This window comes from Choloepus didactylus, chromosome 7 (assembly GCF_015220235.1).
Source record: "Choloepus didactylus isolate mChoDid1 chromosome 7, mChoDid1.pri, whole genome shotgun sequence".
NCBI classification, from domain to species: domain Eukaryota; kingdom Metazoa; phylum Chordata; class Mammalia; order Pilosa; family Megalonychidae; genus Choloepus; species Choloepus didactylus.
Genome location: NC_051313.1, coordinates 73,111,223 through 73,127,885, shown reverse-complemented (window position 1 = coordinate 73,127,885; position 16,663 = coordinate 73,111,223). Strand labels below are relative to the sequence as shown.

General features: G+C 40.3%; 1 pseudogene; it reads left to right on the top strand.

Moving 5' to 3' along the window:
- The first annotated feature begins 758 nt into the window (after positions 1–758).
- On the top strand, positions 759–9,255 carry LOC119540610 (annotated as a pseudogene).
- Positions 9,256–16,663: the final 7,408 nt, after the last annotated feature.

Here is a 16,663-nt window from a genome sequence, read left to right as displayed (position 1 = left end):
ATTAATCCTAGCTACAACATGCCATCTCCAACACTGGGCCTGATCTTTACATCAGAACTGATTTTAGAGGCAAAAGAAAATCCCATTAGAAAGTAGATGCAAGAAATCTATGTATCTAGAAGAGAAGTATCTGAGGTAACAATTCGCTGATCTTGCTATCCATAACTTGTGACCATTCAACAATTCATTCAATGATGTTCATGGAGCCCTTTCAACTACCATGCTAGATTCTCTAGATATAGTGAAACATAAAATGAAGTACCTACCCTTAAGGAGTCCATGACTGAATACATCCCCAGAGGAGTACATGGGTGAGTACACTACACTGATATGCGAGGGAAGCACGAGGTGCATGGGAGCATAGAGAAGGGAAACCTAAGTGTTAAGGCGGTTGTGGGACTAACATCATAAACAACACAACACTTAGTGCTAGCCAAAGTAGATTATTGGGGAATCTTAACAGGCAGAGAGCATCAAAGTGCATGCAGTCTCTTAACTCTTATCATGCCATGGAAGCATGTGCCCTGGGAGATGGACCCCCAAACTTTTGCAGCTGGGTGAAGTTGTAAGGGAGCAAGTAGCATGTGCCAATGGCATGACAATGGGAATAGAAAGGCTTTGCAGTATGCAGGGTGGTCTTACTATTGAGAAGAACACCCTGGAAATGGAAGCTTGCCCATTCCAGCTGGCGATCTTGCAGTCCTCCCTAAGGCTACCTATTTCTTCTCATTCACCCAGGCAAAGGGAAGGGAGGAGGTATGGTTCATACTAAGAAGCCTGATCTGAATCTTAAAGGAGGTAAGATGGAAGGAGGGACAAGACAAAAGTCACACCTGGTGACATCTACCCTGACATCATGGTTAATTCCCATCCAAAAGAAAGTCATTTCTGGGATGTTTAGCAAAAACTTGAAAGATGAGAAGAGAAAGAAGATAAGAAAGAGTGGAAAAGGGATGGGCAGCATTGCCTCCTCAGGTGCTGATAAGATTTTCAGTTGGACCCTGAGACTGGTTCTGGAGCTCTGAAATGGCAATTAAATTCTCATCCAATTCCTAGAAAATACTTCTAATATCAAGCAATTGAAAAGTAAACTGAAATGACATTATTAGAAATAAGTCTCTATGTATAATAATTTGTCATCTTTTTTTCATGAAAGAAGAGATTTCTTCATCTGTATTCATTGCTTTTGAAACTGCCAAACTGAAAACTGAATCCTATATTTCTTCAGGTTGAATTGAAGCCTGTAGTTATCAAAATGCTGACAAGTTGAGTTACTGGCTATTTTCAGGGTCCATGCAAAGAGTTTCCCATTAATAAATCCACAGTGTACCTTGATAGAAGAGAATTATTTAGAGCTATCAAATGTGTTATTACAGCTTTTCCTGTATGCCCTGAAGAAGACTTTTTTGATTTATGGGAGAAAAAAAGATATTTGCAGGGAGTTGACAAATGACAAAATACCATTGGTGATAATAGAGGGAAAATGTAGCAATCTAATTCTACAATAACTCAGTTAAAATCTATCACTCTTGCATTTTTAGTTTTCAGCAAGATTCGCCATGCTCATCTCGCAGCATATAAGGAAATATCAGATGAAGAAATTTGTTTTAAATACTGATTTATTATGTAGGCTTAAAGATCCCTACCAAGAAAAACAATTGACAATCTCCTTTATTTCATGCTAAAAATATTACAAACCACCGGTTTGAGGATACAATCCACAACTCTCCAGCTTCCCTTTCCCTGCCACAGTGCTCCAGGAAGCTTCCAGATGGTATATCTATGCATTGTGAGAGAGCCATTCAAGGCAGATCAGACTTATATGAATGAGAAAGGAAGATTTTCTGTGATTGTCACTGAAGGTTGGGATGTTTGTTACCACAGCAGTGCCTATTTTATGCTTGTTAGTACAATGGAGAGGTTGTCTTATTGGAGCCATAGATCATATTGTGGTAGATGTCTGTGAGGATGGCATCTCCTCAAAAGTAATGGATGCTCCCAGAGTCAGTCATCTTGGGAAATGATCAGACCTGGGGTAAGAATAAGGATATCTGTAAGCATTTGGGGAGAAGGAAAATTTTTCTTCTCTTTGGGGCCAGTTATCTAAAGCAGGGAGATTACTGGAGCATTTTTGTTGTTGAGATGAGTGTAAGGGGTGGTGAATGTAATGGAGGCACAGAAGGTTCCATGTGGTTAGGTGAGGGGGAGTAAGTGAAGAGACGGTAGAATAGGCTTCCACATTCCTCAACTCTTTAATAAAGTCTTATGTAAAGGTACTGCCCCGGTTTGCTAGAGCTGCCATTAAGCAAAATACCAGAAATGGATTGGCTTTTATAAAGGGGATTTATTAGGTTACAAATTTAAAGTTCTAAAGCCATAAAAGTGTCCAAACTAAGGCATCAACAAGAGGATACCTTCACTGAAGAAAGGCTGATGGCGTCCGGAACACCTCTGTCAGCTGGGAAGGCATGTGGCTGGCTTCTGCTAGTCCTTTGCTCTTGGGTTGCATTTCAAAATGGCTTTCTCCCAAATATCTCTGGGATTCTGTCTCTCTTAGCTTCTCGCAGCTCTCTGCTTGGTTCTCCTGGGGCATTTCTCTCTAAACATCTGGGAGTCCTCTCAGCTTTTCTGGGGCAAACTCTGGGCTTCGTCTTTTAACTTAGCATCTCCAAATGTCTTTCTGGCTTCATATCCAAGTGTCTGGGTCTGTGCTGGCTCTTAGCCTCTCCCAGGTGCAAACTCTGGATTACATACCTTAGCATCTCTCCAAATTTCTCTCTTAACTTCTCTGAGCTCCTTCTCTCTGTGAACTCTCTTAAAGGACTCCAGTGATCTAATTAAGACCCACCCTCACTGGGCAGGGTCACACCTCCATAGAAATGATCTAATCAAAAAGTCTCAAAAGGTTGGGTGGATCACATCTCCATGGAAACAACCTAATCAAAAGGTTCCACCCTGTGAGATTGGATTAAAAGATCATGACTCTTCTGGGGTCCATAACCAGCACAGGTTCAGCTTGGTTTCAGCTGTGCTATGGGGAATTAGGGAAGGACTTGCCTTTGCTTCCAACATACCATTAACGGAGAGATCAGTGTCCCTATCCACAGAGGTCACTAGCAAAGAACCATAAGGCCCAGCTGAGTGTCACAGAGCAGGGAATGAGAAGATGCTACCAGGCAGCACTGTGATTGATTTGGCATGTTCTTTCCCGCTTTACGCTTAAGTAAAACTAAGATGCTGAACACTAAAAATACTCTTTTCACTGGCCTGCCTTTCTGACTTCAGCAAGCTGCAATTTCATGGTGAAATTGGAAATTTCCAACAAGAGTCACTTCATAGGAAACATGTCATTTTTTCTGCCTTGTTATCAGCTCCTGAACTGTAACAGTGAAGATGCTATATTGTGCTATAGTGACAAAGAGCCCAAGTATCTCAGTGGCATAGAAGAACAAGTCTTATGTCTTTTTTATGCTACATGCCCAGTGCAGGCCTGCTGGGGCCTCTGCTTATGTCATTCTCCTTCCAGAAATAAGGCTGATGGGAAAGCCACATTCTGAAAAGTAGTCAGTTACTGCAGCAGGGAGAAAGACAACATGGTAAAGCATGTGCTGGCTCTTAAAGCTTCCACCCAGAAGTGATATATGTGACTTGTGCTTACATTTGAACAGCCAAAGCAAGTTCCATGCACAGAATATTTGTCTATGGACTAATGACTTCCACATACACTACACATTTCCCATCAAATCCCCTTAAGTCCGTTATTACAACTTGCTGAAGAGTATGTTGTTTTAGGTGAGCAAACTGTAATCAAATTTAAAATGTACTGAACAGGCTGTTAGCTTTCCTGACAATAGAAACTCTTGGAAAGAAGACTAGTTCATAGGTAGAGAAGATGAAAAAAGAGAGACAAAAGAAGGTAAAGTGGAGAATGGATGATGAGGGAATTATAAGAAAATAAGAGAAGTGAAGGAGAAAGAGAGAACCATGACAATATTGCCCATCCTGAATATCTTTGTTACAACTTTTCTACTCCTCTGATTCTCCATTGCTCTCCTGTTCATTTATCCTGGTCCAGACAAAGTAATAGCGCAACGTTTCCTAGGAGAGGCTAGGAAAGAGGAAACAGTTGGAAAGAATAGAAAAAGGTGGTTAAATCAAGGACATATGAGTTCCAGGCTGTGGAAGAAGGGCAACTGGAGAAAATGAACTAGTTAACAATGAGGAGGAAAGGAACATGAAAGCCACCAATGGAGAGTCTAATATATGAAAGCTCCTTAAGCTGGGGAAGAAGCTGCAGCAAGACAAAACTGCTGGTTTGTTATTTTAGTCCTTGGAAAATCCAAATTTTTCCTTGTGCTTCATCTGATGATTTTTGCAAAGCTCACACTCTTGAGATTTTTTTGTGTCTTCCAGGGAAGAAGGTTGCCAGTTGGGAATTGATTATGCCAGAATCATCTTGGGCCTTTGTGTTGTGGCTGGAGGTTGACTTGCCTTTTGAAGTGGGTCCAGCTCATGAGTTTGGACTCTTTCTGCTCATCTTTAGACACACTCAGTCTTACCATTTCCACATGGCCCATGGCTTTGGAGAATTTGCTGGGCCTGCTGGGTAGAAATAGTATAACTGTATTCCAGGGAAAATCTTACTCTGACCTGTGAGAAAACACTTAAGATGGTTAAAGAAAATAAAAATCTTTACAGCTCAACAAGTCTAGTGCTAAAAATATTTTAATGTAACCAGAACTGCTTTCAGTAGCACTTTGCTAGTGGAGACTATCTGGCATCTCAGTAAATGTCAGACTGTCTTTTCACATAAAGGCTATGAATTGTTTAATTGAAATCCACTGTGAAAGAGCTTCTGAATCCTCAAAGAAGGGATGTTGTATGCCTGGGAAAGTAGCAAGCTTCTCTCCAATGTGCTGTTTAGACATTTAAATGCAGTGTTTTTTACTCTACAGCATCTATTACTTTATCATTTTTTTCATGACTTAATTGTGTAACTGTTTTTTAAAATGTATGTAAAATGGAAATAGTTTTCTCAAAAGAACTCACTTATTGTTAGTAAGCAAGAAATCTTGGCATATGGCCTATATTTGAATTCCCATTCAGTGTTTTGTCAAGCATCTCCCCCTTTTCTGAAATTAGTACTTCCCTTTTCTTCCTCCATCTGTAAATATATCATTTCATGCTGCCACATTTTACACAGGGCTGCCAGTAGCCTGATCAGTGCCCTTTTGGGGACAAAAAGGTCCTAACCCCATGGATGCCCAGTTTGGCAAATTCCAATGCCTTTGAGAGAATTAAAAGGCATCCCTTCACTTGGTGACCCTGAGATGGGCTTCCTTTCAATCCTCACTGGCTCCCTGGGTTGGGCACCTTTGTGAAGTGCACATATTGCACAAGTGTACATGTCAAATCTTACTTGTTCTTACAGGATCCTGTTTCCTTAGCTACTTTCCATTGGACCAGGGATTGTATCCTTATATAAGCCTGGTCAATGAGAACCCTTCCGTAGAATTTCTTCCAACTAGAACTGAAAGAAGCAGACCCTCTCTGATTGTAAAAGCCAAAAGATGAATTTCATGAGTTATTCATGTCTGAGATTGCTACCATTTAACAAAAAGCTATCTGTAGAGAGAAAGAATGAAGCCAACGGCACACAAAGAAGCAAATCAAGAGATGGCAAGAATTCATTCAGCACTGAAATCCCTGGTCCTGATGGTACCTGAGACAAGCAGCATTTCTGCCCTCTAGGGGCTGGGTGGTTTTGTTATTCAACCATCCCTTGGATTCCATGAGTCAGTCCACAGCCCTTTTTGTTTCAGCTGCTATGAGTTGGGTTTCAATCACGGCAATGAAAGAGTGTTGAAAAATTGCAGCAGCACTGCAAGGAGCAGCCATATATCATGGCAGCCAGTCATTCCAGCTGTGGCTCCAGCTTGCACAGCTCAGCCCCCTGAACAGCCCCCTGACCAGAGGAGATATAATAGCAACCTAGGCACAGAAAGGCCTGTGCTTATTAAGTGGCTAAGAGCCAGACATTTCCCCATTTCTAGTAGTATGACCTTGTGCAATTTGCTTTACATCTCTAGGCCTCAGTTTTCACATCTGTAAAATGGGGATTCAACAGTTCCTATCTCAGAGATTTGTTAGAGGATTAAATGAGGTAATGCAAATAAATTCTTAGGACAGAGCCTGACATTTATGCTTAGTAAATATTAGAGCTGATTAGTACTATCTCGTATTTCCCAGGTGTCAGTATGGTGCTTGACATATAATAGGCAGAGTAAATGTTGCCTTAACTCCATAGTTAACATTCTGTGATGTTAGGTAAGCCATTTTATTTTTTTTTTAACCTCAGCTTCCTCATCTGTGAATGGTAATAGTAGTAATATTTTTGGTAGGTAAATTTGAAAGATAACATGAGGTAATGTGTGTGAACTCTAAAGCTCTACTCAATTATAAACCATGAAAGGTAGAAAGATGCATCTAAGCTTGCTTCTTTTAAAAGATGATGAGAAATTAATATTTTAATAGCTAAAGTTAGTGAAAATTTAAAAACTGACATTCTTCTACTGAATGCAATAGGTACTATATGTCCTCAAAATAGTCCTTTTCTCTCCATCTGAAACAATAAAGTTATGTTTATTTTGATTGAAAAAATACGTATCCTTTAAAAATTTTTGGTTTTCTTGAATTAGCCCTCATACAAAAATTTTGCTTTCCCCAAATGAAGACTGTCTAAAAAATCTTGATAATATCCCAAGACCAGCTTAGGAAAATAGCAATTTCTAAATCACAGATCAAATCTTGGTACAATGCAGATACTATTAGTTTGCAAAAAAGGAAAGAAGCCTCAGATCAAATCATCTGTTCTCTTAGCATGCTATCATGCAATAAGTAGAAATTTTGAGTTATAATACATAAAACTGAATACAATCATTTTAGGACCATTTCAATGAGAGAGTAGCACTGACTAAAAAACTATGGCCTTTTCTATTGAGTTTGCAGATCAGTTGAAAAAGACATTTAGCAGAATAAATTCAAGTTAAAAGAATAAAAAAAGTCTGACAAGCTATAAAACTAGGAACCTAGCCCTACAACATCCTGTTTCTCTTTTAATTTAGGTCACCATCCATTCTCTGGCATCATCTACCTTCCCTCTCCATCTGAGAATTTGCAGGTCAGGACTGACTGGTTCGTGGAGTGGGGGTGACTGGCCACAAAAACAAATGCTCAGAGTGGCTCCTTTGTGATATGGTTCTAGGGCAGTGGCAGACGCTATTAACTGTCTTCCAGAACTCTTTCCCTGCTTCCCTTCTAACAAAACCTCGATTTTGTTCGGTTATGTGCCTAGTCCTCGGGGATAATTCATGATTAGTTTCTGTCAGTCACAGGGATTTTGTTTTCCTTTGACAGAGATGTATTTTCTTAGATATCCCTGTACTAGAGGTGGCAATGTGACCCAGTTCTGGCTGATGCAATGTACGAAGAGTCAACTGGGGGCTCCAGGAAAGAGTGTTCTCCCAGATAATCAGGGCAAAGCCTATGAGCATACTCCTTTGTTCTCCCTTTCTCTGTCCTTTGAACACTGTTATGTGAGGCTATGATGTGTGGAGCTGCTGCAGACCTTTATGTAACCGTGGTGGGAAGACAAGCCAATTAGAGAGACGCTGTGGCTTGGCAATTTTGAACTGGTGACCCATTCCAGAAACTGCCTACCTCCAGACTTCTTACTATGTGAGTAATTAAATGACTATTGGCTAAACCACTCTTAGGTTGTTTTGTTTTTGTTACTTGAAGGGAAAATCACCCTGATATGAGACTTTCACTACCCACCTCCCACAATACATGGCCAATTATGACACTACATATTTAGAGCCACAGAGTGTCAGAGCTGAAAGTCACTCTACTTCTTCTCTTAACAGATGATAAAATAAGAAACTTGGAAGTGATGCCCTTTGTTTAAGATATTGAACCTCATGTGGTACAAGTGCTGATGGCACAGGGAAAGGATCCTTCGGACATTTGAGCTTCAGTGTGACCAACTCTATCAAAATCTTTTCCTAGGAGTAGATTTATCTGTGGGATAGTGAACATGAGGTGCTCGGAACCTGAGGGGATGGAGGTTATCTTTAAGAAGGAGAAATTAATCCATGAGTAATTTCTTCATCAATTTTTTTCTAATACAAGTTCTGGAGTAAATTTTTCCACAAATGTCATATAAGATGGAGGATGCACTTTGCCAAATTGCTTTCCAGAAATGTGCAATGAGCCTTTCCTCCAGATGGTGGGAGAGTTCTGTTCTCACCATACCTTCTGCTGCCAGGCCCTGTTCTGGGCACTGGAGGTGCCGGCCACTGGTGAAGGAGAGGCCTCCAGGTTCATATTATCTCATGGAAGAGATTTTTTTTTCTTTAATTAAGAGCTAAAGTAAATCATGTAAGCAGTATCAACAAGCAGTCTCAAAAGCTGCAAATATTTTCTGAACTCTGTCAAACTGATTCTTCTGTGACTATGTAGATGCAACTTGAACATTTAATTTATTTGAATGGCTTATTTACAAAATTTTTCTTGGAATTTTGACAATTCCTTTCCTCATTTTTCCCTCAAACTTTTACAAAACCGATAATGGCAGAGCACTGCAATATGTAACAAAGGGTGCATCTGCCCATAAGACTCAAACTCCTGCAGCAAGCCAGAACTGAAACCAGTTTCCCAGGCAAGTCCTCCCCCAAAACTGAAGATAAGATTTTGAATACTCATTATCATAATTCCAGCAGCAACCACCTCTTTAATAACAATGCATAATGCGGAAGATCTTCTACACCAACTGAAATTTGTCCTATCAAATGGAAAGAAGAAATAGCACTGCCAATGAGAAAAGGAAAGAACAGACTCAGCCAGACCACATTGCAATTAGTCTCACAGTTCCTCGTAGAGTAGTAGACTAGCCTCTTAAATGTATGCCTCAAGACTGGGCCAGACTTACAGCAGTTTTTGTACATGGTCCTGCCTGGCAGTTCAAAGGTTGGCCATAGCTTTTGCCTGATGGATTACCCGTTGGCATATTTGCTAAAGTTAAAGACTTTCATTTCAAGTACAGTGAAGTTGTCCTGCATCTACAGGTTCAGAAATGGAATGCCACAGTATTAGAACTCAGCTATCACAAATGTCATTTGGATAGCCTGGTTCCTTACAGTTCTGGGAAACATTGATAGGTATATGGTAATGCGTAATTCCCACTTGAGATTCTGAATTACTTGGTTTCTCCTTTGTCTGGAAATTTGGATTAAGAAGCATGGATATACCTTGATCTGAAGGCTGAGATTAAATTTTATAAATTTATGAAGAATACAAATGAAGAAGGTCACAGATTCATCTTTTATAAGACCTTATATGATGCTTTGTTTTTCAAAGGAGTGATGCCTGCCATCCTCATAAGCAAACTTTTTGGCTTTCATCTACTTTTAAATAGTTGCCTTCTAATCTGTATAAAAGTCTTTTCTCCATTGGTTAAATTAGCAACAGTATTTATTGAATGCTTTTGAGCCAGTAATGTGTCTGGGATACAATTCCTGAGTTTGTCTTCATTATAAAATAATCCATTCAGTATCCACATATGTCTTTTATCCTATCATTGATTTTTTTATTAGAGAAGTTGTGGGTTTTCGGAACAGTCGTGCATAAAATACAGGATTCCCATATATCAACCCATTGCAAAACCTTGCGTTGGTGTGGACTATGTGTTACAATCGACGAAAGCACATTTTTATAATTGTACTATTAATAGAAGTCCATGGTTCAGCTTAGTTAAACTAAGGTTTACCTTTGTCCATGTTTGCGTGGTGTAGCTCAATGTATTTTTTTTAATTGTTAATTTTATATTACAGTTTTCTAATGTAATTTATCAGCCTCTTCCTCCTGCTCTTCCCTGGATGCTGTCCAGTGTTCTTCTGGCCTCTGGAGTTTCTAAATAGCTGTTGCAGACAGTTCCTGCCTGTTTAATAGTTGTTTTGGTGGGAGGACTGAGTCCTGGAGCTCCCTACTCCACCATCTTCCCCAGAGGGCCCATGATCCTATCATTGATTTACAAGGTTCTGGTAACATGACAAAATGCAAAATTCTATTCTCTTCCGTGAGGTTCTTCTGAGCAATTTCTCCCTCTGCCTCTTCAACTTAAAAGAATTTTGTCTCCATACAATTGCATAAGCATGTTTTTCTTTGAGTCTCTCTATCATACTAAAGTTCTTAAAGTTTTGTACCAGATTATTATTTGGCTTTAAGATAGGTTTCAGGCCAGTGATATCCATGTAAAATATGTTTGCTAGAAGAATTCCATAATCCTTCATTCCAATTCTGAAATCCAGAAAGCTCAAAATAAATAAAAATTTTTCTTCTTTTTGAGTGGCAACATCTGACCTGAATTTACATGAAGCACTTTATAGCCTTCATTCATTGTACTTAATGTGAATATTTTTACATTTTCTTCAAAATATCATGTGAGATGCTGCTGTGACTCCAAACAGATATATTATGCTATATGTGGCATGTATACTTATTACTCTCCTAACATTGCAGAAATTGTGAATACTGAAGGGCCTCAGATAAGGGACTGTGGACCTGTTTGAATTTTTTGAAAGAGGACAAGGACTTACCTAATAAGATGAATTCAGGGCTGGAATTTCTGACCTTATCTACTCAGTAGTTGAGGTGATATTTTGGCTGTGGGGCCCTTCCTGCACATCTCCACATCTCTCCATGAATGCCATGGCCACTCAGTCTGAGGGTGATGCTGTCCCGCTCCTTGCCAGCCAGGAGCCCTCCCTCTTGCTCTTTTTCTTGCCCATTTCTCTGCCAGCTGAGTTACTATTTCCTGGCAGACACCTGAGACCCTTTCCAAGTCTCTCAGATCTGGGATCCTCTCACCCCCTCGGTAGCCTCAGCATGAATCAGATCTCTCCTGGACAGTAGCAGCAGAAGTAGCCCAGAAACAGATGGTGGTTGGATGCAGGACTTGAAGGAGCAACCGTGACATCAAAATAGAGCCATCCTGGGAACAACAGAGAAAGGAGACTGAATGGGCCAAGAAGCCATGGATTAGGCTAACAGGTCTTTGATTCCCTTGATAAGTACTTGGCACAATTATCCACATTGTGTGGGAGCAAATGAAAATAGAGACTCTGTGACAAGTATTAAACTTTTTCACTCTAGGTCCTAAATTGGATTGTTCATTAGCCATGAAAGCCTACATGGAACAAATATTTCCAAAATGATTTGTACTTCATTCAATATGAGTTATCTCTATTATTTCTTTGTTATCTGAAATGACCTAGAGAAAGCAGTGGGGGAGCACATCAGTGATCTCCAACCAAGAGTCTTTTTATGATGAAAAATTTGCTTTGGTAAAACAAGAAGGACTAATTTAAAACAAAAATCCTAACTAATGATCTATTCAGCACGCTTAATAAGAAACAGACATGCCAATTACGTCTTCTTAATTATTTCCCTTATCTCCATTTTCTCTCCTCTCCCTTTGTGAAATACTGCTGCTCTTTTCTGCTCTCCCAGCTTTCAAGCTCCCCTTGCCCACTGCCTCCCCATAGAGATTTAGGCTCCTGACATCAGCTTCAATGATTGGTCTAGAATATTTGATTGGCAATGAGGAATTGACTAATATTCTTTACATTATTGTTTTATGATTTACCTTCTGGTTTTGCCCCCAGGTTTAAGAAGCCACCGACACCAAACCAAATGGGAGCTTGCTAGTTCTGGAGAGTAATAACTCTGAAGTGTTGGCTTCAATTCTGGGTACCACATTTTAAAAGAGAAAATGACAAATGGTTTGGGGGCAAGGAAGGCTCTTGGGATGCTTGATGGGTTGCAAAAGCAATGCCCTAAGGGACTTTTCAAACTCTGAAGCCTCTTGGCTCATGCAATTCCCACAACCTGGAATGTTGACCCATTTCTCTCCTTATCTTTCAAGGCCCAGTGAAAATACTATCTCCTTTGTCAAGCTTCCCCTAATTCCCACCCCGGACCCTAAGTGTAAATCGGTAGCTCCATCTTCTGTGCTCTCACAAAACCTTGTATCATTGCCTCAGTGCTTGTTTTATAGTTAGGCCTAACTTGTCCAGTCCCCAAAGGTGATTCTTTCTTCAGGAAACAGACAATCCCTTATTCATTTTTCTATTTCCTAGTACCAATCACACATCACCATTTTATTTTTGTGTATTGAATGAAACTGGAGATGTTTATTTAGCCTGGAGAAAATAAGGCTTAGGGGAAACTTGAGAACAAATTCAAATAAGTAAATCTGTCATTTAGAGAAGAGAGAAAGCACATTCTGTGTTTTATTCCAGAAGGCAATATTTGGATCAAAGTTGAAAATTAAAGATAGGGAGAACTTAATGGAACATTTTTTTTTAATAGAGAGACACCAAACTGGAAGAGACTGCCTAAAAACTTGATGAAAAGAAAATAAGGAATCATTCCAAAAATAAAAGGGCCATGTTAATGTGACATAGGAGCTAGTTTGGCAGTGCTCACATTGGTCAAACCCAGGGCAGTTTAAATCTCTCAATTAATATTAAGAGTAAAGGAATGTAACCCAATTGAATAAAAAGGAATCCATGAATTCATAATGATACAAAAATGAGAACAGTAAAAAAAAAACAAAAAACAAACAAACAAAAAAAAAATGAGGCAGGAGAGAGGAGAAAAATTTCCTTACAGAAGCATGCCAACTAATAAATGTAGAAAAATCTCTTCACAGCAATCATAATAATCAACTGAGGTAAGAATAATCAGTAGATGCGAAAACCATTTGGGAACTGAATTAAAAAATACCATTCCACAAATTATCTATTGATTCCAGAAGGGAAAAATGTACCTTTACGGTGGAGAAATATGATAGACACAACCACTCATATCAGTAACGTCTCGTCACCAGTAACAGGAAAAACTGACATCCTGATAAGATGCGCCGTGAAGGACATATATCACTTGTGTAGTCTTCTTGCCAAAAATGCATTACCCAAATAAAAATCTTGAGGAGACAATCAGAAACACCCAAACTGAGGGACATTCAGCAAAACAGTGGGCCTGAAATCTTCAAAATACCTGCCATGTGAAAGATAAAGGCTGCGAAATCTTCCAGTTTAAAGAAGAGTAAAGAACCTGATAACTGAATGCATGCCTGATCCTGGATAGGATCCTGAATGGGAAAATAATTGCTCTAAAGGATGGACTGGGGACAATTGGTCTAATTTGAATATGGATTCTATAGTAGATAATAATTGTACTAGCGTTAGATTATTTTAGGAAATATACTGAAAAATTTAGGGGTGAAGGATCATTTTCTCTTGAATTATTCTCAAATAGTTCATAAAAAATATATACAAATAAAGAATAATAGAAATTTTAGACACATATACACACACATACATGGAAATTAGTTGTAATAATCTTGCAGCTTTTTTTGGTAAGTCCGAATCTTTTTCAAAATAAAATGTTTAATTTAAAAAATGTTGAGAGGCCTCTTACCAGAGATGTTCAAGCAAACTGGATGATGTTCTGGGCAAAAAGGGATTTTTGCTTGGTTTAGAAAGCTGGACTAGATAATTTCAAGTTCTCTTTGACCCTTCAGTTCTGCGGTTTTCTCTTTCCCAGTTGTTTCCTCCCAACTCCTGATTTTCTTCTCTCTTTCTTTAACTCCCCAGAAGCCCCTTACACTTGCTCTACCTTCCTCTCAAGAGCTGAGCTGAGCTAAGAGAACTGAGTTGAGCTTCCAGGGGTCAACGGTAGCCAAATAACACAACAACCTTGACTGAAGCCTCGAATCATTTCCTGTGATGGTATAAGCAAGAGGTTAACCCAGAGAAAAAGTGCTCACTCCTCCCTGTTCCATTTTCCCCCATGGAATGGCACCACCAGGTCTGTCCACAGAGGTGGGGGACAGACATCTCACTGCCAAGGGAGCTCTGAACAGAAGGCCCCTGTAGTTTCATGGACCCAGGGCTGGAAGGAAGGGGGATGGGGATCTAGGAGTGGAGAAGTACTGAATAATGAGTCAGGGAGTGGAGAAAAGTATCTTCAAGTTCTCCCCTTCCTTCTCCCAATGAGGAGCTCTCAGTAGATGCAACTGAGGAAGGCCTTGGGTTAGGAAGGCAGATCCGGCAAGAGCTTGGCCAGCCAGGAGAGCCTGAATCCTTGACTGCAACTCCCTTCAGTTGCGCTTGCTGTGAGCCTGTGTGGGGAGGACAAATTTCCCTGGTGAGGCCTGCCAGGGAAAGCCTTTGCAAGGGACTATGATCTGACCTAAAAAATCACGAATAGGATTTTGTCCAGGACTTCTCACCCTTGTCTTCAGGGCCTGGCATATAAAAGAAGGTCCTTCCACCCCACTAACTGTGTAATGCCACTGCCAACTGAGAAGAAGCCCAAGGGACAGCTTAAAAATCAGATAATATAAGTTGTTCATATTGCAAATTGCAGTTACCAAAATTGCTATTTAGACCATGTTAGAATCGCCAGTAGGCTCATGCCTAACCTCTGAATGATTTGTCTCTAATCACAGAATGGAGCTTCAGGGCAGTAAATGTCACCCTGCTCCACTTCTCTGATATATGGCCTCATTAAGGTCAAAGAGAAGAAATTTAAATATCCAGGCTGAGATTTTGAGCAATCATGTCATTTCTATTGACCACCTAATGAAAATTTATGGCATTTAACAGTGAAGACACCAGTTGACATCGGGACACTGGCTTCTATAGCTGTGCTTCTGCCATTTCCAGGAAAGCCTGTCACCATACTTGCCCTTACAGTGCATTTTAAGATTCTTCTAATTTCAGAGAGCACACTAGGACTGGAGAAAGGCTGGGGGCTTTAGTTCTGCAATTTCATTATCAAGTGATAGAAATAAAATTTAGATCCAAGTAAGCACCTTAGAACCCAATAAGCTACAATGCAGAGGCCCCAGTAAAGGGAAAATGGACACTTTACTTTATCCATTTGGGTAGATTATGTCTGTGATGTTTTCCTGGTGTCCTGCGGGTGTGATGTTTAATAGCAACTATATAAACTCCGAATAGGGAGGATAAAATGAGCATAGAAACAGTCACACAGTGATGAGCAATTAACAACTTAAGGAGGGGAAAAAAAAGCAGAGGAATGACTCACATATTTGAAACAAGTGAAAATTGTGTCAGCCACAGAACCTAATTTTTAATCATGAGAGAAAATAAAAACTTCTGAGAAGCCATAGCAATTCTGTCTAGCAGGATGGGTGTGGACACTGCTCCTGGAACTGTGGTCTTGCAATGACTTTAGGAGTTTGTTAAACAAGACACTTTCTTTTTCTTTAAAAATCAATCATGAAGATGGGAAGGATAAAGGAAACACCTGCCCCAGATCCCCCCATCCCCATTATTTTGCAGAGTCCTTTGAGATCTCTGCAGGTAGAGAGCCCACATAGACATGTCACTGTCTCAGAAAGGCCCTCCCTGACTTTCTCATCAAAAGCCACACATCACGCCCCAGGTCACCCTCTAGCAGCTCACTCTGCTTTGCTGCCCTTTGCAGGGTCCCTTCCTGCCTGAGGAGGGCAGGCTGGCAGAGTGGGAAGGCATATAAGCTGTGACTTGTCAGCTGTGGGACCTCAGGCAAGGCACTGAACTTTTCTGTGCCTCCATTTCCTCTTTTGAAAAACAGGGATATTAATAGTCCTCACAGAACCGCTGTGAGTATCAATGGAGTTAATATTTACAAAGCCCTTGGAGGAGGGCTTGGCACATAGTCATACTTGTGTTTGTAAAATGAAGCAGGTGAGTAAAATATCTGCTTGTTAATGGTCTCCCCTGTTAGAATATAAACTCCACGAGGGAGGGCTTTGCACTCTGTTGTATCCTAAGTGCTAAGAATGGTGCTTGGCACATAGTAGGCTCTCAATACATACTTGCTGAAGGTAGGGTCAGTGGAACCACAGGCTTCCTCTGTGCAGCTGTCCCTAGTTTCACTTTATTGTTCTCGCCCTTCTTATTCGAATGACCTTCTTTGGGTAATTTGACTTACATGTTTGATTAAAGACACAGAAATGTTTTATGCCAACAAATTCTCTGGGAATCTAATGTTGTGAAGACAAATATTAGTTTATTGAGATGCTGAAGTTTAAAGCCTTTATTTCCTCCTAACCGAAATATACTTTCCAAAAACAAATACTCAGCATATATATTAAGTATAAAATAATGGGATGCTGTTTAAATGAGCCTTCTAGGCTTGGCCAGGAGGTGTGTGGGCCAGTGGGGAACAAGGCTAAGTGGAATAGGCAAGTTTCCAACAATCAGGAACTAACTCAACCATCGTGTGTGCCTTGGAAGGGGTGGCCCACCTTCCGAATCTTGGAACAGAAGTCTTCAAGCCAAGCTGGCTGCTTTATCCAAAGGTCTTCTCTGGTAAACAGGAGCCACAGACAGACTCTGCAGACAGGGGTGATGCTGTGCTCAGATGGGTGTCCTGTTCTAGTGAAATGGAGGGGCAGGGAGAAGCCATTTGAATTGAAGCAGGATCTTAGTCAGCAACTGAGTTTTGAGACAGGGTTCACCTCCAAGGGTGAGGGGACTGGCCAAGAATTAACATGTCATCCAGCCCCAGACACGAGGACTGCATT